The sequence below is a fragment of the Budorcas taxicolor genome, chromosome 10 (genome assembly GCF_023091745.1).
Source record: "Budorcas taxicolor isolate Tak-1 chromosome 10, Takin1.1, whole genome shotgun sequence".
NCBI classification, from domain to species: Eukaryota; Metazoa; Chordata; class Mammalia; order Artiodactyla; family Bovidae; genus Budorcas; species Budorcas taxicolor.
Genome location: NC_068919.1, coordinates 94,138,101 through 94,163,553, shown reverse-complemented (window position 1 = coordinate 94,163,553; position 25,453 = coordinate 94,138,101).

The window sequence follows — 25,453 nt, the reverse complement described above, 5'->3', positions numbered from 1 at the left end:
AGGGAAGACCAAGACTCTCTTAAGATAAAAAATAAAGTACATGGTAAATACATTTTTGCCAAGGAGCAGGAGAATTCTCTAGGCTATGACAAGTGAAGAGAAAATCAGTGAGAGTATCTCATAGCTCTTGTTTTTTTCAAAGCTTTAAAGGAAGACAGCAAAAATTAAACAAATGAAATCATTTCAGTTGATTGACAGAATATATGTTATGAAAGCAAGAAAATGTGAATGATACAAAATCATGAGTATCATCAAACTAATCAATCACCATCATGCAATTTGAATTAGTAACTCATGTATCACATGTCGATATAATACTGTTTCATACTACAATTCCTAGTTACTAAGAAATCTTTCTAAGACTAGCATTATTTGCCATAATTATATTTACATAGTTTTACTCTAGAGCAAGCATTCTATTGTTTGATTTATTATATAGCTATATCTCTATTTATCTCACTCATTAATAAGAATCTCTGTTAGCAAAGCATCTTATCCATTCAGTATTGTTCTGGAAGACTTAAGCCAGACCCATTTCAACTGGAAATCACTTTCACTGAAACCAAGGGACAGTATTTCATAGAACCATCAATTCCAGCAGGATCTGATGACTTTCTCTCCTGTACTCTTCAGAAGCTAAATGAAATGCCTTTGAAATTTAATAGACCAGACTCAGAATTAGAATGAACAACAATCTCTGCTTGCCTGGGACCCTGAAGTTTCCCAGGTCAGGGTATTTTGTTGTTGTTGTTGTTGCTAAAACAGAAAATGTCAGGCAAGTAGGGATGGTATACCCTATGAGCAGTATACTCAGGTCAGTCTACCAAACCGTACATCACCAAACCATACATCACCAAACCACTAATGATACCTGTCTTTATCATGGGTCCTTGGCCTGAAACTTGAATCCCTCTGTTGCAAAGAGCTACTGTCCCCTTCCGATTATATCAGGCTATTTTGGGCATTAAGGTCTATCACTGTACAGAACTAGCCAGGGAATGAAGAACTCATAGACTTGATCAGGGAGAAGAAAGAACAGCAGAAAGAAGGAGATGTATAGGGCCAATGTCTGGCTAATAAGCACCATCAACTGATATGTTTGTTGGTTTTCCATTGTTGTCCCTTGGGCACATTTTTTAGAATCTGAGAACTGACCACAAGATATAAAAATCAGAGTCCATATTATCACAAGCCTCTAACATTTTCAAAAACACATCTTCATGATTAACAGAATTTTAAAAGTAACCAAAGATCAAAACTTGAATCAAAGTCAGGCCAGTGAGCTGATGTGTTGCACGGTATAAACGTGGGTCTGTGACCCCACTGGAATAGGAGCATGCCCAGGTACTTCATCTCAAATGAGTAGCTGTGTAAACTCTTCAATGGCAATAAATAGCAAGTTGAGAATCTGTTTTTTCCTCATGGTAGATGATTCTGTTACCACCATGGAGTTCAATAAATCCATATCAATGATTTGCTAGTATTTGCTGCTGATATCAGTTATGTTAGGACGTTTACTAAGTCACTTCAGTCATGTCCAACTCTTTTTGACCCTATGGACCATAGCCTTTCCAAGCTCCCCTGTCCACAGGATTCTCCAGGAAAGAATATTGGAGTAGGTGTCCGTGCTCTACTCCAGGAGATCTTCCCAGTCCGGGGATTGAACCTACATCTTTTACATCTCCTGCACTGATAGCTGGGTTCTTTACCACTAGTGCCACCTGGGAAGCCCCTATATTAGAATAATATATTAGGATAAGATGAAGGCTAATATCCATATCATGACGGCTTCAACTTAGATTTACTAAAGAAGTAGACACCACTGCAAACAAGAGATGGGTCCATTCCCTCCAATAGCCATTGCTCACTGGTGTGACCACAGTAAATTGCTTCATATTTTCAAAGGTCAATGCTTACCCCTCAAAGGAACTGGAGAGTTAAATATCCCCACAGCTTAAGAAAAGCTGGTTCTTGCAAGGTTCTTACCAAGCTAAGGAAAAATGACTCTATTACTCCATCTGCCTTTACCAGCCAAAAACATTTCTTCCATGGGATGGCTGTAAAGTATGTATTTTTCAGGTTTGGATTCTGAGAGTCTAGGAACTGAGGTTATATTCAAGGTTACTTGCTTCTTTGGAGTGAATAGAAGTCAGGTCACGTGATGACATAAATGCTGTCATTTATTATATAGTATATATTTATTTTTTAGTCTTGTCTAAAACCAACTTATAGTAATCTCAATTCCAGATCCATATTTATTATTAATACAGTTTTATGTAAAAGTACTCTATAAAATTAAGTGGGTCATTACTAGGAATAGTTGACAGTCTTTTGCTAAATTCAAAAAGAACACATGGCAATATACTTCCTGCTAGACAGCTGTCCCCATAAAAAATCTGCTCTCATAAGAAGCATCCTTGTTGACCAGCTGAATGACCCACTTGTGTCTGGGCAGAAATCCATTCATTCTAGGGCTGATACGTTGCTAGGAAGAAAAAGAAAAAAATGCTCTCTTTCCCCATACTTCACAAATAATTCACAAATGGATATAAAACATTGAACTTCTATAAGCTTAAATTTGACATCCTTGATCATCTGTCCAACAATAACACAAATAACATTTCCTTGAATATTTTATACAATAGCTTCAAATTTTCCAGTTTTCTTTTCCTCCATGAAACTGACATGAGGAAAGCTTTGCTTTTTGCTGCTTTCTTTGTGAAAACAGCAAAACTATGTAGAATCCATTTTTATTCTTTTCCTCTTACAGAAGATATGATTCCTCAGCTCTAAAGGTAAATTAACCTTAAATAGAACTGATGACAAACAAATGTATACAAAGAGGAAATGTCCTCCTCTTTCTCTGTGAAAACAGGAAATGCACACTTCAGAAAAAGACAGACAAGGCTAAAAAATCACCGTCAGAATCCTTCCCAATCTTAAAGCAACTGTGCAGCTTGCTCTTGAAAATCATGTGATGTGTTCCTAATTCAGAGGGTGATGGCAATCCTGCTCAATAAAAGTCTCTTAACATCAGAGTGAAATGTGCAAAATAGCTGTATTGTTTTTTCCAAATATAATCCATTATCCTATTGTCTTTCATGGATTTTATTTTGTCCACCTGGTCCTTTTCCTAGACATATGAACTTATTTCAGTTCTGAAGGCTTAGAAGGGGAAAACCAAATATCATGGTGCTGGCTAATAAAAAAATAGTGAATAATACTGACTTGGGCTTCCGTAGTGGCTCAGATGGTAAAAAATCTGCCTGTGATGCGAGAGACATATGGATTCAACCCGGGGGTTGGGTAAGATCCCGTGGATAAAGGAATAGCAATCTACTCCAGTATTCTTGCCTGGGAAATCCAATGGATAAAAGAGCCTGTCAAGTTACAGTCCATGGGGTCACAAAGACGTGGATATGACTGAGCGACTAACACACACACATTGACCAACTTCAAATAATAAGCCCATTGGTTATTAGGAATTGACACTTCATACGTCAGGTATTCTTCAAGCCAGGCTTCAGCAATATGTGAACCATGAACTTCCAGATGTTCAAGCTGGTTTTAGAAAAGGCAGAGGAACCAGAGATCAAATTGCCAACATCCATTGGATCATCAAAAAAGCAACAGAGTTCCAGAAAAACATCTATTTCTGCTTTATTGACTATGCCAAAGTGTTTGACTGTGTGGATCACAATAAACTGTGGAAAATTCTGAAAGAGATGGGAATACCAGACCACCTGACCTGCCTCTTGAGAAACCTATATGCAGGTCAGGAAGGAGCAGTTAGAACTGGACATGGATCAACAGACTGGTTCCAAATAGGAAAAGGAGTACTTCAAGGCTGTATATTGTCACTCTGCTTATCTAACTTATATGCAGAGTACATCATGAGAAACGCTGGGCTGGAAGAAGCACAAGCTGGAATCAAGATTTCTGGGAGAAATATCACTAACCTCAGATATGCAGATGAAACCACCCTTATGGCAGAAAGTGAAGAAGAAGTAAAGAGCCTCTTGATGAAAGTGAAAGAGGAGAGTGAAAAAGTTGGCTTAAAACTCAACATTCAGAAAACGAAGATCATGTTCTCATCACTTCATGGGAAATAAATGGGGAAACAGTGTCAGACTTTATTTTTTGGGGCTCCAAAATCACTGCAGATGGTGACTGCAGCCATGAAATTAGAAGACGCTTACTCGTTGGAAGGAAAGTTATGACCACCTAGATAGCATATTCAAAAGCAGAGATATTACTTTGCCCACACAGGTCCTTCAAGGCTATGGTTTTTCCTGTGGTCATGTATGGATGTGAGAGTTGGATTGTGAAGAAAGCTGAGCACCGAAGAATTGATGCTTTTGAACTGTGGTGTTGGAGAAGACTCTTGAGAGTCCCTTGGACTGCAAGGAGATCCAACCAGTCCATTCTGAAGGTGATCAGCCCTGGTATTTCTTTGGAGGGAATGATGCTAAAGCTGAAACTCCAGTACTTTGGCTACCTCATGCGAAGAGTTGACTCACTGGAGAAGACTCTGATGCTGGGAGGGATTGGGGGCAGGGGGAGAAGGGGACGACAGAGGATGAGATGGCTGGATGGCATCACTGACTCAATGGATGTGAGTTTGAGTGAACTCTGGCAGTTGGTGATGGACAGGGAGGCCTGGCATGCTGCAGTTCATGGGGTCACAAAGAGTCAGACACAACTGAGCGACTGAACTGAACTGATGTCAGGTATCTCCTTTGCCTCATCTTGTTCAGTCACTAAGTTGTGTCCAACTCTTTGTGACCCCATGGATGCAGCATGCCAGGCTTCTCTGTCCTGTAATATCTCTCAGAGTTTGCTCAACCTCATGTCTACTGAGTCAGTGATGACATCCAACCATCTCATCCTGTTACCCCCTTTTTTTCCTGCCCTAAATCTTTCCCAACATCAGGGTCTTTTCCAACAAGTCGTCTCTTCACATCTGGTGGCCAAAATATTGGAGTTTCAGCTTCAGCAGTCCTTCCAATGAATATTCAGTGTTGATTTCCTTTAGGATGGACTGGGTGGATCTCCTTGTGGTCCAAAGGACTCTCAAGAGTCTTCTCCAACACCACAGATTGAAAGCATCAATTCTTCAGTGCTAAGGCTTCTTTATGGTTCAATGCTCACATCTGTACTCAGCCTGATATAATACAAAATTATTTTATGCCACTTCATAGGGTTGATAATAATATTTAACCAAAACACGTGCCTACATAGTACCTGGTGAGATGAATATTTGTTCCATTTGGCAACTTACTGTTCAAAAATTTAGAAAATCTCTTTTCCATCTTGATTTATAGAATCTGTTTGAATGTACTGCAGTTGACTGCTTTTTGCTTTATTGCCTTCATAGATACTGCATTGCTTTACAAATTGAAGCTTATGCAACTCTAAATCAAGTATGTTTATTGGCACCATTTTTCCATGAGCATTTGCTCACTTCTCTTTGCTGTGTCACGGCTTGGTAATTCTTGTACTATTACATAATTTGTCCTTATTGTTATATCTGTTACAGAGAGCTGTGATCACTGATCTTGGATATTATTAACATGACCTACTTAAGGTTCAGATGATGGCTAATATTTTTTAGCAATGGAGTATTTTTTAATTAAGGTATGCATTTTTAAAGACATGTTGCTATGGCACATTTAATAGACTAACATACAGTATAAACATCAACGCTATACATGCTAGGAAAAACAAAAACAAAAATTGTGTGATTGGCTTTATTGGAACATTCACTTTTTTGCCTTTGCCTGGAACCAAAGAGCAATGTTTCTCAGGTATGGCTGTACCAACTTCTTAAGCATATTTTCTCTGATTATTCAAGCAAGTAAATATTGTCTTTTTTATAAATGCTTATATGGTTATAGCCAATTAGACTTAACATGTTTACTATAGCTTGTCTTCTGTTATAGTTTTGGAAGTCTCATCTTCACAAGATGACCTCTATTTAAAGCACAAGAATAACAGTTTGCATTTTTGCATGAAAACCTCACTTAGCCTTCATAAAGAGTCATTGTAACTCCTTTAGTTGTAGAATGCCTGTTAAATGAATGGCAGATCACCACCAATGGTTGGCTCTTAACTTTGGCACAAGGTATAAGAAGAAATGGATTTCCCTGGTGGCTCAGACAGTCAACAATCCACCTGTAATCCAGGAGACCTGGTTCAATCCCTGGGTTAGGAAGATCCCTTGGAAAAGAGAATGACAACTCACTCCAGTATTCTGGTGTGGATAATTCCATGAAGAGAGGAGCCTGGCGGGCTACAGTCCATGGTAAGAAGGAATAGATGCAAAGGTTTTCACACGTTGTGCTATACTCACAAATAATGTATTAACAATGTCTTATGAAATAAAAAACATTTTAAAAAGTTAAAACTCAATGCACCAAAGAAAGAAAGAAAGTTAGCACTAAGTCATGTCCGACTCTTGCGATCCCATGAACTGTAGCCTGCCAGGCTCCTGTGGCCATGGGATTCTCCAGGCAAGAACACTGGAGTGGGTTGCCATTTCCTTCTCCAGGGGAGCTTCCCGACCCAAACACATACTTAAACGAGGATTGCAGAGGATGTTAGAACACTGCTTAAATCATATGGATGGCAAAGAAAAGGTTAAAAAGTGACCCAAAGGGAATGCCAAAGGAAAAGAATTCAGGGGAAAAAAGATAAATGTATGTCTTTGGGGTGAAGGAGGTGTTGAAGGATGAGGTTTTAGCTCCCCCCTCCCTTTGAAGAATACAGGCAGGAGCAATCATCAACATATTTTTTCCATATGAAAAGGAGGCAAGATAAAGGGGTGTGAGAGAGAGACTGTCCAGGTCTGAGTAAAGATGACTCCTTTTATTGTTCATTTTGACTGCAACTCAGGAGGTCGCCACCTTCTCTTTGGGGGTTCAGTTTTTTTTTTTTTTTTTTTTTTTGTATACCAAAGCTATTTGAGCAAGCATCTTAGCAAGTATTAATAGCTTTTGGCTAGTTAGGAAAACTTGAAGTAAACTCTCTTCCTGTGATGTGAAAATTTTTGAGTTCTCGATGGAAGATTCAATACATTTAAATACGTAAGTATAGCTTAGAGTGAGAATCACAAACATCAGCTGCTTTCCTGGAGATGCATCCTACCTGGAGCACGTGTTTTCAGAAACATCAGGCGCTCCATGTTTCTGTAGACGTCATCCCTTGAGCTTTTGCAGGGCTTTGTTGCTTTTGTCTTCCAGCAAGAACAGAATGTGTAGTAAATCAGGCCATCTCCTTAAACCAGCTTCAATCTGTGGCTCTCGAACCACCCTATTCACCTTCCCAGTGGTTCATCACTAAAGAATCCACTTGCAATGCAGGAGACGTGGATTCAATCCCTGGGTTGGGAAGATCTCCTGGGAAGAGAGTGACAAGCCACTAACGTATTCTTGCCTGGAAAACCCCACGGACAGAGGAGCCTGGTGGGCTACGATCCATGGAGTCTTAAAGAGGTGGACAAAACTTAGCGACTAAACAACAGCAACAACCACCCTATTCGATTTGGAGACTATGCCACAGTATTTGTCAGGCTCTTAAATAGCGGGAGGAATTCCTGCTTTCTTCTTTTCGGGATAGGCACAATGTGGCCCTACCTATGTTGAGTAACATTCTTATTTTTTTGTTGGGAGAACTTTGCAAAGGCAACAAGAGAAACCAGAAAGCAGCTGCATGATTCTTATGAATGTTTCTCTTTATCCTTTTCTCCCTGCCTCATTTGTGTCTTTCTAAATCCCTCTAACTTTCCATGTGCTTTATTTGATTCAGGTAACTTAAGCATTTCTCCAGATTTTACAAAAGGCAGCACACGACTTCTTCTTTTAGTGGGCTTTGCCAAATATTATAACAGCACTGACTCCGTTATGTTGCCCTTTCCATCTGTATGTAGCATATAGTTTGCAATATCAATCCTATGGCTCTGAAAACATTCCTGCTCTGACAGACTCAGATGTCTAACATGAATATTAGTTACAAGTGTTTCCTCGGCATGGAAGGTCGCTGTCATTCTGTTTTCAGTCTCTAACACAATATTAGGGAAAGACAGTCATATTTTCAGTGTTATAATAAAACTGTTTTGTAGTCCTCTGGGTAATGTCAGGATCCCTGAATAAATATACAGACCTATAGTTTTCTCCTTTCAGCTTAGTAAGATATTTATAGCTATTGAATGGACTTGTAGAAACTTATTTTAAATTCTAAATCTTTTCCAAAGTGATTCTTTAATGTGTGTCTTTGTGTCCAAAATCAAAAAATAATTTCCAAATATAAAATTTGAAATCAATAAATATAATTTGAAAAATATATCCTCTAAGATTTTAAATTCCTAACATACCAATATGGAAAACAGCTCATGTCTCTTTTAAAATTGTTTGGACATATGAGATTCTGTATATGAGAGATTTAAGATAAAATAAAGTTGTATATAAATATATATCTAAGCCTACGTGAAATGAATGATGTTCTAGAAAAAAAAATCTATAGAATAAATGGATAAAATGATCATAGAACTCTACAGTTATAAAAATACAAGGAGTATAGATGGATTCACATAAAAATTTTACCAAACTTTCAGAGACTAAATAATTTGAGGTAAATCCAGATTATAGGAAAAGACAGAAAATTAGCAATTTTAAAATGAGGGTAGGTTTGAAACCAAAAACTGATCAAAGTAGCACATTAAAATGAAAACTAAACACCAGTTTTACTTATGAATATCAATGCAACATAATAATAATAATCTAATAATAAAATTAATATATAATGACAAAGTTGGGTATTTTCAGTATTGATTCAAAGACATTTCTGTATTGGGAAATTTATGATATAATTCACCACATCAGGTGATATGCAGAAAAAATATAATTATCTTCATAGACACTAAACATGACTTTGACAAAATTCAACACCAACTAATGAAAAAGCATTTCAGAAAATAGAACAGATACTAATTTAATATATTTCATATCATATACACACAAACACACGTGTCTGAGCATAAAGGCCATGCATATCAAATGTATGTGAATACATACAAATAATATATACATATATATATACATATATATATATAATATATATATTATATGAATATATACAGATGACCCTTCAACAACATGGGAGTTTGGGGTACCAACTTACTCACGATTGAAGATCTGTCTATAACTTGACAGTGTATGTGGGTCTATATCCCTGGTTACTCTTGTCCCTAGAACCTTGGATTCCACCAACCACAGATCATGTAGCACTGCGGTATCTACTATTGAAAAAAGTCTGAGCATAATGCATTCCTGCAGGTTATAACCATGTTTTACAAAGGGCAACTCTCTATGTATATGCATATATACACGTCGGAAGTGTAAGTCAGTGACTAGTGAAATGGTTGAAAACAGTTACCTGTAGCAGTAGGGTGGCATAGGGAGAGAGGGAGAACTCAGCTCAGTTCAGTCACTCAGTCATATCCAACTCTTTGCGACCCCATGAACTGCAGCACGCCAGGCCACCCATCACCAACTCCCGGAGTTCACCCAAACTCAGGCCCTTTGAGTAGGTGATGCGATCCAACCATCTCATCCTCTATTTTCCCCTTCTCCTCCTGCCCTCAATCTTTCCCAGCATTAAGATCTTTCCCAATGAGTCAGCTCTTCTCACCAGGTGGCCAAAGTATTGGAGTTTCAGCTTCAACATCAGTCCTTCCAATGAACACCCAAGACTGATCTCCTTTAGGATGGCCTGGATGGATCTCCTTGGAGTCCAAGGGACTCTCAAGAGTCTTCTACAACACCGCAGTTCAAAACCATTGATTCTGGAATTGAGCTGCATAAGTTGCTTGTATATTTTTGAGATTAGTTGTTTGTCAGTTGCTTCATTTGCTATTATTTTCTCCTATTCAGAAGGTTGTCTTTTCACCTTGCTTATATTTTCCTTTGTTGTGTGTAAAATAAAGTAAAAATAAAAATTAAAAAAAATAAAAAAATTAAAAAAAAAAAACAAAAGCATTGATTCTTCAGTACTCAGCTTTCTTTATAGTCCAACTCTCATATCCATACATGAACACTGGGAAAACCATAGCCTTAACTAGACAGACCTTTGTTGGCAAAGTAATATCTCTGCTTTTCAATATGCTGTCGTGGTTGGTCATAACTTTCCTTCCACAGAGTAAGGGTCTTTTAATTTCATAGCTGCAATCACCATCTGCAGTGATTTTGGAGCCCCCAAAATAAAGTCTGACACTGTTTCCACTGTTTCCCTATCTATTTCCTGTGAAGTGATGGGACTGGATGCCATGATCTTCGTTTTCTGAATGTTGAGCTTTAAGCCAACTTTTTCACTCTCCTCTTTCACTTTCATCAAGAGGCTCTTTTAGTTCCTTTTCACTTTCTGCATATCTGAGGTTATTGATATCTCTCCCAGCAATCTGGATTCCAGCTTGTGCTTCTTCCAGCCGAGTGTTTCTCGTGATGTACTCTGCATGTAAGTTAAATAAGCAGGGTGACAATATACAGCCTTGACATACTCCTTTCCAGATTTGGAATCAGTCTGTTGTTCCATGTCCAGTTCTAACTGTTGCTTCCTGACCTGCATACCGGTTTCTCAACAGGCAGGTCAGGTGGTCTGGTATTCCCATCTCTTTCAGAATTTTCCACAGTTTATTGTGATCCATACAGTCAAAGGCTTTGGCATAGTCAATAAAGCAGAAATAGATGTTTTTCTGGAACTCTCTTGCTTTTTCGATGATCCAGTGGATGTTGCCAATTTGATCTCTGGTTCCTCTGCCTTTCCTAAAACCAGCTTGAACATCTGGAATTTCACGGTTCATGTATTGCTGAAGCCTGGTTTGGAGAATTTTGAGCATTAATTTACTAGCATGTGAGATGACTGCAATTGTGTGGTAGTTTAAGCATTCTTTTTAAAAATAATTTTGACTTTTGAATCATGAAAATGTTTTATCTAATCTCAAAATAAAATTAAGTCATAAAGCATGAAAAAGGCTCCTTAAAGTTGAATGTGTACACAACAGCAACAGCTATCTCCATAGCTTAATGAGCCTAGTTTTGAGATTGATAAAAACCCTAGATTCCGCTTCAGAGATGATGGCCTTTGGTCCCAAGAGGAGCCTGCAATTCGTCACCAGCCTTCCCAGTTTGTAGCATCCATGGGAATCCAAAAGAGTAAGGAGCTGAACAGAACCTGCTGTTTGAATGGGGGAACCTGCATGGTGGGGTCCTTTTGTGCCTGCCCTCCCTCTTTCTATGGACGCAACTGTGAGCATGACTCTCGCAAAGAGAACTGTGGGTCTGTGCCCCATGACACCTGGCTGCCCAGGAAGTGTTCCATGTGTAAATGCTGGCATGGCCAGCTTCGCTGCTTTCCTCAGTCATTCCTACCTGGTTGTGATGGCCATGTGATGGATGAGCACCTCACAGCTTCCAGGACTCCAGAATTAACACTGTCTGCATGTGCTCTTATGCTACCTGGCATCTGCCTTGCTATACAAAGTTATTATTAACCCACATTTCTTTTCAACATTTGTCATACAGATTTCATGACCTGTAAAGGCTGTCTCTCTAATGTCTCAATTGAGAGATGATAATTTGTTAGTTGCCTTGAAATAGTGAATAGATTTCCCTGTGGTCCCTAAAAAGATTTCCTTGAAGCGCCAATTACTTTCCTCTGCCCTGCTCTCTCCAAAAAACTAGTTAAAGAAAAAAAAGAGTAAGCCATCTCTTGTGCCCAACTCCTGTGTTTCTGATACATGTAACTACCAAGGGCTTACAAATAATTTCCTTTAAACAGTTGAATTCTATATTCAGATTATTAAAGGTTACTCTCAGTGTGGAACTGAGCATAAAGCTTTGAATGGAGTTGATTGACATCAGTTAAGATAGTATCTTGGAAACGAAGGACCTGTAAGGGGAGCAGAGGAGAAGGAAGGGGCCAGATATCCACGGTGAGAGACACGGTGCTAGAGTGATGGAGGTGTGCATATATCCTGGGTGACTAGGTAGAAAAGTGGGAGCAAATGGGAGAGATTTGAGAAAATAAAATGAATGTCTTGGTAGATCTGGTGGCTACAGAGAAGCAAGTTAAAAGGCTAAGCTGAAGGGCAAGTTTCTGTCATCTATAGGAAGCTATATGAGACAAGGGCACCTGTTTTCTGAAGGATTTGTAAAAAGAATAAAAGTGAAAGTGGGGTTGCTCGGTCATGTCCTACTTTTTGCGACCCCAATGGACTGTAGCCTACCAGGCTCCTCCCTCCATGGGATTCTGCAGGCAAGAGTACTGGAGTGGGTTGCCATTTCCTTCTCCGGGGGATCTTCCCGACCCAGGGATCGAACCCGGGTCTCCCGCATTCCAGGCAGACGCTTTAACCTCTGAGCCACTAGGGAAGCCCAGGGGAAAAGAATAAAGTCTCCTTTAAAAAAACTATCTAAATTCCCCTGAGATATAAAGATTGCTTAATACATTATGATTTCTCTATACTATGCAATTATTTCAACGGTGGTAAAAGAAAATGTTCACAGTATGTTTAGTTGTAAGCCAGTGATAAAACCATATATTGTAAAGCCAGTTTTAAAAATATGTATCTGTTCTGTCTAGTAAAAGTGGGAAGTACATTGAAAAAAAAAAAAAAAAACAACCCTAGATTCCCACTTGCTCATATTGACAATTACCTGCTCTGACCATGAGATTTCTTTTTTGTTTCTTGTTCTTGAAGACATATCTTTTACTTTCAAACTTGGTTTTTCCTAGGTGATGCTGGTGGTCAAGAACCTGACTTCCAATGCGGGAGATACACGCATGTGTATTTTGTTGTTGATGTTCAGTTGCCCAGTCATGTGCTACTCTTTGAAACCCCATGGATTTCAGCACGCCATTTCTCTCTGTCCCTCATCATCTCCTGGAGACTGCCCCAGTTTATGTTCATTGCATCAGCGATGCCGTCCAGCCATCTCATCCTCTGACATGCTCTTATCCTTCTGCCCTCAATCTTTCTCAGCTTCAGGGACTTTTTCAATGGGTTGTCTGTTCACATCAGATGATTAAAATACTGGAACTTCAGCTTCAACATCTGTGCTTCCAATGAATATTCAGGGTTGGTCTCTCTTAAGATGGACTTGTTTGATCTCCTAGCTATCTAATGGATTTTCATGAGTCTTCTCAAGCATCACAGTTTTAAGACATCAATTCTTTGGTGTTCTGCCTTCTTTACCATTCATCTCTCACAACTGTAGGTGACAACTGGGTAGACCATGCCTTGACTATGTGGACCTTTGTGGGCAGAATAATTTCCCTGCTCTTCATCACACTGTCTAGGTTTGTCATCACTTTCCTGGCAAGAAGAAATTGTCTTCTAATTTCATGGTTGCAGTCACAATCTGCAGTGATTTTGGAGCCCAAGAAGAGGAAATCCATCACTACTTCCACTTTACCCTTTTCTTTATCAGCATGTACATATATATATACATACATTTTAAAAATATTTTATTTAGCATCTCTTCCTGCTTTAAAAGAGATTCTGTATTAAATCATTCTAGCCATTGTATAAATCCAAAACCTTTGATGGCTTCTCAGGTGGCATAGTGGTAAAGAATCCCCCTGCAAATGCAGGAGATGCAAGAGACATGGGTCGGATCCCTAGGTCAGGAAGATCCCCTGGAAGAGAAGATGACAACCCACTCCAGTATTCTTTCCTGGAGAATCCCATAGACAGAGAAGCCTGGTGGGCTACAGTGCATGGGGTTGCAAAAGAGTAAGACACGACTGAGCACAGCACACACAGACACAGACACACACACACAAAGCCTTTGATAATATATTCTTAAACAATTTAATTTATCTCAGTAAAATTTTTAAAAACACAACAGAGATGTGTTCTTTGGCCAGTAAACAATGACATTTCAATTTTCTTTTCCTGAAATACGTATGAAGTCAGTCTCTTAAACACAGCTTCTTCCAACAAGTTTATAAGCTGATTGATGGGAAACTCTACCATCCACATTTCTCCCAACATTATTAACTAATAATATAAAGCCAAATCTTAGGAAAGCACTCAATAAAAATAATAAATATGCAAATATTACCCATAGTCTGGTGTTTTTTTTCATGCTGACAATAGGACAGAATATAACTGTCCTGTACAGCAATGATGATCAGTCGTCTACACCTTTGCTCTTTGAGCCTTGATAGTAACTGTGAGTCTTCAATTACCTTGACTTGTAATAATCCAATACTAATATTTATAAAAAAGACCAACATAAAGGATTGCCATTTTCTCAACAACTAATAGAGTATACATAGGCATAGTTCCTGACTCAATACCAGACCATCTTAGACTTTTGTATACCTATATTTGTAAAGATTGAAATGATCAGGAGTGGAAATGCTGGGTTATAAGGTAGTTTTATTTTTAGAATAATGAGAAACCCTCATACTCTTTTCCTTTTTGCATACTCTAATGAGAAACCCTCATACTCTTTACCTATTTGCATTCCCATCTACAATGTATGAATTCCCTTTACTTCACATCCTCCCCAACTTTTGCTATTGTGTTGCTTTTGATGATAGGCATTCTGAGAGCTGTGAAGCGACATCTTTTTGTGATTCTGATTTGCATATCCACAATGACTAATGATGTAGAGCATCTTTTCATATGCCTGTTGGTCATCTGATTTTCCTTTTTGGAAAACGTCCATTCTACTCCTGAGCATATAGCTGAAAAAAACACAAAAAATATTTCTAAAAGATAGGTGTAGCCCAATGTTCATAGCATCCTTATTTACAATAGACAAGACATGGAAGCATGAAGCGTCCATCAACATATGAATGTATAAAGAAGCAACAATTAGAACCGGACATGGAACAACTGTTTCAAACTTGGGAAAGGAGTATAACAAGGCAGTATATTGTCGCTCTCATTATTTAGCTTATTTGCAAAGCGCATCATGCAAAATGTCAGGATGGATGAATCACAAGCTGGAATCGATACTACTGGGAGAAAAAACAATCTCAGTTTTGCAGGTGATACCACTTGAATGGCAGAAAATGAAGAGGAATTGAGGAGCTGCTTGATGTGGGTGAAAGAGGAGAGTGAAAAAGCTGGCTTGAGGCTTAACATTCATAAAACTATGATCATGGCATCCAGTCTCATCACTGCATGGCAAATAAAGGGGGGAAAAATGGAAACACTGAACGACTTTATTGTCTTGGGCTCCAACATCCCTGTGGATGGTGACGGCAGCCATGGAAGTGAATGCCACTTGCTGCTTGGAGGAAAAGTTTCCATAGACTTAGACAGCATATTAAGAATAAGACATCACTTTGCCGACAAAGGTCTGTCTAGTCAAAGCAGAGGTTTTTCTAGTAGTCATGTACGGATGTGAGAGTTACGCCATAAAGATGCTGAGTACTGAAGAACTGATGCTTTTGAACTGTCGTGTTGGAGAAGACTTGAGAGTTCCTTCGAATGCAAGGAGATCAAATCGGTCAATTCTAAAGGAAGTCAACCCTGCATATTTATTGGAAAAACTGATGCTGAATCTGAAGCTCCAGTACTTTGGCCACTCATTGGAAAAGACTCTGATGCTGGGAAAGATTGAAGGCAGGAAGAGAAGGGGACAACAGAAGATGAGATGATTAGATGGGATCACTGACTTAAGGGCCATGAGTTTGAGCAAACTCCGGGAGAGAGTGGAGGATGAAGGGACATGCCATTCTGTAGTCCACAGGATTGCAAAGGGTCAGACACAGCTTAGCAAATGAACAACAACAAGAATTAAGGAGAAGGTGAGAGGAGGCTGGCAGGAGTTTAGGAGGAATAAACTCTTAGGTATAAAGTAAACTATATGCTGTATTCTACAACATATGGAATATAGCCAATATTTTATGATAACTACAAATGGAGTATAACCTTTAAATTGTGAATTAATATTCTGTTCACCTGCAACTTGCATAATGCTGTATATCAACTATACTTAAATTAAAAAATATTTAAATAATCATGTGACACATCAATTTAAGATCAGGTTGGCTCCAGTCATCAGTATGTTGATATGTTGGTTATGTATACTCATATTTCCTGAAGGTTTATATTATGTTCCTGTTTCAGAGTTTATTTAGACTGTAAAAACTGAACAGCAGAATGAAACTAATCCATTCCCTAAAGCACAGCTTTCCAAACATGCAAAACCATGTAATTCAACATAAACAACACTAATGAATATAAACAGTATAAACAACATTAACACTAAAAAAGTCAACATTAGCAACTTTAGACATAACAGCTAATGCTGATTGAGTGACTTAGTATGGACTGAAGCTCTTTTAAAGAAAGAAACAGGAAGAAAGAGACTCCACAATAGACTCATTTAATTATCTCATTTACAGAATCCGGGTATAAATTCTGGGTATTTGCATAATTCTAATTTTCTCAAAGTTTCATGATTTGTATGTAGCCATATATCAGTAATTTGGGAACTGAACCACTCTGCTTCAGTTTATGCTTCTAACCAGGTCTTTCTTTTTACTCTTGGTCCACAAATTCCTAGTTTGAATATTTGCTTTCACGGAAAGATAGAGGTAAAGAGGAGTTGCCCATTCTTCAGCATCATTAATTGGTGTGAATGTTTCTATTCCTTTTCACTAATGACCTTTCAACACCTAGATGGGGTGTGGACTGGCATGAAAGACAGCTGGACCAACGAATGTGTCATACCTGGAGATAAATGCTTGTTGTTTTTCTGTGAGCAAACCAAATGAGTACATCTCCCTTTTAACTTCCTGAGACTTTAAGGAGACTGAATGTTTCAACTTGCTTCATTTGTCAAGTACTTTATTACTGGAAATATCACTTTGGAATTACAGTAGCGTTTATTGGAGGTGTTCCTTAGAAAGCATCACAGGTGATTTATACCTTCCATATTTATAAGAAAAATTCCTTCTTCTTTGGAAACCTCTGAGAAAGTCCTGTGCAGTTTTAAACACAATCCTGCAGACATGAAAGGCTAATTAAACATCCAGATTTTGAGTTCTTCTTCTGAATACCCCTGAGGGCCATTCATGATACTCAGAATCAGTGACTGACAAGCAGGCAGAGCCACATGGTGGTGAATCATTGGTCACAGCTCCCTCTGCCCTTTCTGCCTCTTAGATCCCAGTTTTAATTTTTTCATCTCTGAACCTTCTTAAAGCAGACACTGGAAGTGATAGAAAGTATGTGGTTTTGTGATGGTCAGAACTGCTTCATGGACAAAAGCCAGAGAGAGTAATCCTTGACCTGGATATACTAATTATTCTAGACTCCTGAATGGAAACGGGATGATACACTTAACACATCCTTTCTATTTTACACCCAAATTGCATGTATTGTCAGTTTGAAAATATAACTATTTACTTTTGAGCAGCTAAATGTTTGTTGATATTTATACCTCCCATAATAAAGTATGTATTGGCATGTTTTTGAAAGATACTGAGAATTCTACGCACTTTTTACACACTTCAGGGACAAAATTGGATGTATAGCATGAGGCTAATGGTTTGGAACAAGAAAAAAGTGGAATCAAAGAAGGATCTAATTACTAATATAGAGGGACCCAGAGTTTCTATTACTTGATTTGTGGTTAAAATTAAAATAATAAAGTTTTCATTTGAATTTTGGTGAGAGTGATGTAACTGCTTGAAGTTGCAGGATATTTTCTAATACTTTTTAAAAATATATCTAACATATAGATACAGAATATGTCTTATCAGTAGCAGCCGTATTTACTGGAATTTTCTGGGAGCATCTAGTATAATTTTTTTGAAATATCAGTTCAGTGCAGTCACTCAGTCATTTCTGACTCTTTGTGACTCCATGGATTACAGCACACCATGCCTTCCTGTCCATCACCAACTCCTGGAGTTTACTCAGACTCATGTCCATTGAGTCAGTAATGCCATCCAACCATCTCATACTGTCATCCCCTTCTCCTCCCACCTTCAGTCTTTCCCAGCATCAGGGTCTTGTCAAATGAGTAAGTTCATCACATCAGGTGGCCAAATATTGGCGTTTCAGCTTCAGCATCATTCCTTCCAGTGAATATTCAGGACTGATTTCCTTTAGGATGGACTGGTTGGATGTCCTTGCAGTCCAAGGGACTCTCAAGAGTCTTCTCCAACACCACAGTTCAAAAGCATCAATTCTTTGGTGCTCAGCTTTCTTTATAGTCCAAATCTCACATCCATATATGACTACTGGAAAAACCATAGCTTTGACTAGACAGACTTTGTTGGCAAAATATTATCTCTACTTTTTAATATGCTGTCTAGGTTGGTCATAACTTTTTTCCCAAGGAGCAAGCATCTTTTAATTTCATGGCTGCAGTCACCATCTGCAGTGATTTTGGAGCCCCCCAAAGTAAAGTCTGTCACTGTTTCCACTGTTTCTCCATTTATTTGCCAATATATTTTGAAATAGATTGGTACTTATTTTTCCACTTTTAGTAAAATTTTAATATAACTTTAGTTTGCCCAGCATATAATATAAAGTTATCCAGAAAAATATATTAATCAAATCATATTGGTAGTGATAAATTTAAGAAGGCAACACTGTTTTGCCTAAATAAATTATTCAATGTAGTTTTGCAATATTTTTTACAGTATTGAAGTGTTAACTAAACGATTTTCCTGTTGCTTTTTTTTTTGTGGTGGTGTACAGGTCTTGTTTTTGCATGAAATGAACTTAATTATTAGTGGTTTTACATGCTGAAAAGTGAGTACATATGTACACATACATATGTATGTATATATACACTTGATACTCATTACACAAATGTAAATATTTTCAGAAAAAGGTTTGGGAAATATTGTGAAACAATGACAGTTACTAATGGATGGCAACACTTTTTTGAGAAGTTTTTTTTTATTATTATTATCAAGTTATATAATGATCACATATTACCCTTAAAACAGCTTTGTTGTTAGATTTTAAGCTGATTTTGCTGGATGGCATCACTGATTTGATGGACATGAATTTGAGGGTGGTAGACAGGGAAGCTTGGTGTGCTGCAGTCCAAGGGGTCGCAAAGATTCAGACATGAATGAGTGACTGAACTGAACTGCAGTTGCATTCAAAGCCATTCCCTCAGTTTCATTATTGAAATACAAAAAGGGAAGATTTTTGGTTAACTTGATTATGTAAACATACAAAAATGAAGATGACATAGTTACATGTCCACTACATATTATATAATTGGAATTTTTTCTATTGTTTAAGAGAATGGACTTTTTTTTTTTTTTTTTTTTTTGCATCTTCTTAATATAAATCCTAGACCTTGGTGTTTTCAACACTGGTACCCCTTTCTGACTTCATTATCACTGTAGGTCCAAGCACAAGCTCTTTCTTTTCATTCTATTTTTTAAAATATAGCACTTCTAAAGCTGTGTATGGTGTTGCTATGAGAATGTTTGTAGAGGTTTACAAATAATCATTTTCAGGGTATTCTGACATTTCCCCCATTCACCCTTAGCTGATACGTTTGTGATCTGCACAATGCAAGCCTTATTCTATTACTTTGTAAAGCCTGTAAAAGAGGCATGATTAAACTGACATCTGAAAGCAACTCTGAATAACCCACTTCCATATTTATATTTGTATGCACGTATATATAACTGTAGAAATTGTTCAGATGAGTCATATAAACTTACCAAATTAATGAGAATTTGTATTTCTGGCAATGTTTTTTTTCACCAGATGATATTCTATTTTCTAACAGAAAGCAATTAAGAAAGAACTGAGCTATAGCAGCTACAGTATGGGGAACTCCCTGGCTGTCCAGTGGTTTGTAAGTGACTTGGTCATATGTGACCCTTTATGACCTTGTAGATCATAGCCTGCCAGGCTTCTCTGTCCATGGAATTCTCCAGGAATGAACACTGGAGTGAATAGTCATTCTTTTCTCCAGGGGATCTTCCCCACCCAGGGATCAAGCTTGGGTCTCTTGCATTGTAAGAAAATTGTTTATTGTCTGAGCTATCAGGGAAGCCAATGGTTAGGGACACACACTGTTACTGACAATGGTCTGGGTCAGGGAGCTAAGATTCCAAAACCATGTGGTGTGGCCAACTTAAAAAAAAAAAAAAGATTACAGTATAGTATGGTTCCCTTATACTCTAAGGGTTCTCTTAGATTTTTTTAAGAAAAATTGTGTTATATTTCAACATTTAGAATACAAATATGATTTTTAATCTATAATGTGCATATGTTGTATTGCCTGACAACATTCAAGCTTGCTGTTGAGGGGAAAAAAAAAAAAAAAAAAAACCAGATGGATCTGATGAAACTCATAAGATGAATTTGAACAGATAAAGCAGTTGCTGAATAGGGCATATATGCAAACATAGAAAAGGATGGAAGGAAAAAAATGATACCTAATATACACAGAATAAAAAAGACTCTTAAGATATATAAGGCTCTAAATGTAAGAGATGCTAAATGGTGACCAGGGATTCAATACACATGAGCTGACTGAAGTATTGAACACTTATGATAAAGCAAATACACAAGAAGCACATGTGACGTATCATAATCAAGAAATCTTAATTAAGCTTCCCATTGCTGATACCGCTTCTGGTTTTAGACGTCCTCTCCCCAGCAAGTGCATAAAGTCCAGAGCTGCTCAGCCAGTTAATTGGTGAGCTAGGGGTGTGACCAGGTCAACTTGGGCTTGAAACCCTCAGGTAGAACTCTTGTATTGTTTTGGCCCCAAGCATCCTCTTGTAGTCTACGAGAAAGGATACCTCCTCATATATATGAGAACAGTGTACATCCCAGGATTCCTATCATTCTGCTCCTCTGTCTGTACAGTATTTAACATGTTCTATCTTGCCCCATGCACTTTCTTGAGATTCTCACAGCATGTGTTTCAGACAGATTTAATAAACCATCCAATGCAAGCATTTTAATTCAGCCTGTCCAATGTTTCTGTCCCCTATCTCCAGGGTCACTTGCCTGATAGTATATTGAACACTACTCTAAGTTCAACGTAATTTCCTCCATGATAAAATTAATTTGTGTTCCTGCTCAGGTTTTACTATCACCATTAAAAAATAAAAGATTTCAGCACTTGTAAAGAGAAAAATCAAAGATAAGTGTTCACTGCAATACTTCTCCACACTTGAAAGAAGTTCTGCAAATATTTCCACCCCCCCCCCCCCCCCCGCAACTGAAATGTAGATGTTAGAATTAAGAAAAGTCAAGTTGTCTGGGATCTGTACTGTGTGTGTGTCTCTGAGGTGAGGCCTGGAGAGAAGATCCTTAGGTAATCACTTTATAAAAATGTCCATTCAAATACAGCTAACTCCAAGAGACAATTGAATGCTTTAAGATGGGAACTCGAAGACCTAGTGTGAGTGTGATGATTTTAAAACGCAAGAACCGAGCCCTCTCATATTTGAGGAGCCTGTCAGTAGGATTTAAATTTACAATTAGAGGATTCTTCTTTGACTTTCATTTGGGCTTTCTGAGAAGACTAATTGAATCCCCTTGGGGAATTTTATTCAATGAATGTCTGCACCTCAGTGACACCCTTACATCAAAGGTATTAGAACTTGGACTCTGATTGGATTGAACAAGAACTTCTTGTCTGCAGTCTGAGGTGGTGAACTTGGAGTGTTAGCCTTTCAGGCAACAAAGAATGTAAAATTTTACTTCCATTTCTTCTAAAAATGTAAATAGACTTATATACTCACCCAAGCTGGCCTGACAACATATCAGCATACAGAATTTCTTAAAAACCTTTACAGATTGAAGTTTTCCTCTAGCCTTTGGAGTTCAATGAATTTTTGTAATGCTTTATGGAAAACCTCACAACTTTCCATTATAAGAGTTATATCTGCAGATTTTCAAATCTACATACTCCTGTAAGTTCGCCAGAGAACATCTTATTATAAGTTCTCCACATTCTTATTTCCATTCCAAGTGACTTTTCCCTAATCCCATATATGTACCATATACATTCCATATATATTATCCCTAATATACATAAGAAAAAATTAAATATTTTATTGTTTATGCTGTCCCTCTGCTTATCCATTTGTAGTTTTCATAAGAAACATTAATACAATGTTCATTTTGCAGAAGAACATAATATAACAACAAATATACCACCTACATCTTAAAAAAATAGCTCTTTGGGTCTATTTTTAAACTTTTATAGTGTGTTTGCTTTATTTATATGTATTTGTCTTTACTTTTGCATTTTGCATATGCATTATTTTATAAGCTGCTTTTTTCATTTAATGCATTATTAATGTATTTTCATATTATCAATTTTAGATTATAAATGTAATTCTACTTTTCCATTATATATTTCAATAATTTATATAAATAATATCTCAGCTCAGAACCACTGTTTTAAAAGTTCTGAACTATGTATTTGAATCACAATTTATGTAAAATGCTGCTTTCTGTACGATCATACTTGATGGCCCTGCCTCAAATCCACTGTACACAATTCCAAGTTTATATATTAAGTAACAATATAATGAACATTCTTGGCCACACTCATAATAATTTGCATAGAATGAATTTGTATATATAGTGTTGCTCAGACTAGGAGTAAAATGTTGAGCCAGGTGATATATATCATTTTTGTTTCAAAAAGAACAAATTCATTTTCCTACCTAACCTGTTTATCTTACAGTAAATGTGTGTGACATTCCCCTTTTTGTGGACCTTGTCATTAAATTTTTATCAACTTGATAGTTATTTTATACCTTTATACTGTTTTAATTTACATTATGTGTTTATTGTGTAGCTTGGGGTTTTTCTTGTGGTTATTTGTATATTTATGACTTATCTGATGACTTTTTCATTGATAAACTGATCATTTATCTTTCCAAGAAGTTTTTTAAATTTGTTGTTCTTATTCATTTCTAAAAGCTAGTTATTCTGAAATGTGTCTACTATATATGTTAATTTCTTTTTACAAATTTCTAACTTGCCTTTTAGTTTCAAATTTTTTAGGTAGTTCAGTTTACATACTCTTTAAACTCTGATTTTCTTCTTTGGCATGCATATCAGCTTGTAAACTTGTCATTATTTTTTGTCAAAGTGTACTTTAAACACCCTGCAAACATTTCTTTTAACCCTTGATGGGTTCCTATGATCTAGCCTGAATCAAGTTTGCTAGACTTGTTCTTGCCCTTTGTGTCTGCTTTCAGTAAACATGGGAAGGGGTTTTGTGACTCCATAAGTTATTAATCCTCACATATATCTTTCTGTCTGACCTGCAATCATACCTCATGGTTGTATAAGTCCTAACCATTCAAAACTTCTACAATATCCCCTATGTAATTATCTCTTAATAAGAATCATTCAGTCAGTTAAGTCGCTCAGTCATGTCCAACTCTTTGTGACCCCATGAATCGCAACACTCCAGGCCTCCCTGTCGATCACCAACTCCTGGAGTCCACCCGAACTCACGTCCATTGAGTCGGTGATGCCATCCAGCCATCTCATCCTCTGTCCTCCCCTTCTCCTCCTGCCCTCAATCCCTCCCAGCTTCAGAGTCTTTTCCAATGAGTCTGGTCTTTGCATGAGGTGGCTAAAGTACTGGAGTTTCAGCTTTAGCATCATTCCTTCCAAAGAACACTCAGGGCTGATCTCCTTCAGAATGGACTGGTTGGATCTCCTTGGAGTCCACGGGACTCTCAAGAGTCTTCTCCAACACCACAGTTCAAAAGCATCAATTCTTCGGCGCTCAGTATTCTTCACAGTCCAACTCTCACATCCATACATGACCACTGGGAAAACCATAGCCTTGACTAGTTGGACTGTGAAGAAGGCTGAGTACCGAAGAATTGATGCTTTTGAACTGTGGTGTTGGAGAAGACTCTTGAGGGTCCCTTGGACTGCAAGGAGATCCAACCAGTCCATTCTGAAGGAGATCAGCCCTGGGTGTTCTTTGGAAGGAATGATGCTAAAGACACCTCATGCAAAGAGTTGACTCATTGGAAAAAGTCTCTGATGCTGGTAGGGATTGGGGGCAGGAGGAGAAGGGGATGACAGAGGATGAGATGGCTGGATGGCATCACTGACTCGATGGACCTGAGTCTCAGTGAACTCCGGGAGTTGGTGATGGACAGGGAGGCCTGGCATGCTGCGATTCATGGGGTTGCAAAGAGTTGGACACGACTGAGCGACTGAACTGAACTGAACTGACTAGACGGACCTTTGTTAGCAAAGTAATGTCTCTGCTTTTCAATATGCTATCTAGGTTGGTCATAAATTTCCTTCCAAGGAGTGTCTTTTAATTTCATGGCTGCAGTCACCATCTGCAGTGATTTTGGAGCCCCCAAAATAAATTCTAACACTGTTTCCTTTTTTTCCCATCTATTTCCCATGAAGTGATGGGACCAGATGCCATGATCTTCGTTTTCTGAATGTTGAGCTTTAAGCAAACTTTTTCACTCCTCTTTCACTTTCATCAGGAGGCTTTTTAGTTCCTCTTCACTTTCTGCCATAAGGGTGGTGTCATCTGCATATCTGAATTGATATTGATATTTCTCCCGGCAATCTTGATTCCAGCCTGTGCTTCTTCCAGTCCAGCGTTTCTCATGATGTACTCTGCATATAAGTTAAATATGCAGGGTGACAGTATACAGCCTTGATGTACTCCTTTTCCTATACATTTTGGGAGAAGGCAATGGCACCCCACTTCAGTACTCTTGCCTGGAAAATCCCATGGGTGGAAGAGCCTGGTAGGCTGCAGTCCACTTGGTGGCTAAGAGTTGGATACGACTGAGAGACTTCACTTTCACTTTTCACTTTCATGCATTGGAGAAGGAAATGGCAACCCACTGCAGTGTTCTTGCCTGGAGAATCCCAGGGACAGGAGAGCCTGGTGGGCTGCCGTCTCTGGGGTTGCATGGAGTCAGACACGACTGAAGCGATTTAGCAGCAGCAGCAGCAGCAGCAAGAATACATTTCATAATTAATTAATCACTAATATTTGCTTTTTCTTTTATGATTCCCTGAACTGTGGGAGAAATCCCACTAAGCCTTCTATCACGTTTGTATCAAACTTTTGTTTCACCTATTAATTATTTACTTACTTAAAAAAAAAATAAAAACCATTACTTAGCTTTTTTATTAGTTTATAGACTGTGAGGTTATGAAATCTTTCTCCATATATTTCTGTGCACCACAGTTCAAAAAATTATGCACGTTGCTAAGTGAATTTGCAATTTTGAGTAAAGTAAAAGAATACATTGATTATTTTAACCCCAAGAAATGATTATCAGAGAATTCAAATCATTAATGGTGTTACAGAATAATGGTTGAACTTTTGATGAACTCTTCAAGAACAGATAAAATTACCTAGCTCATATGTTATTCTTTTGTTATTTCTATCTTATGCTAATTAATTTTGTCTCTTTA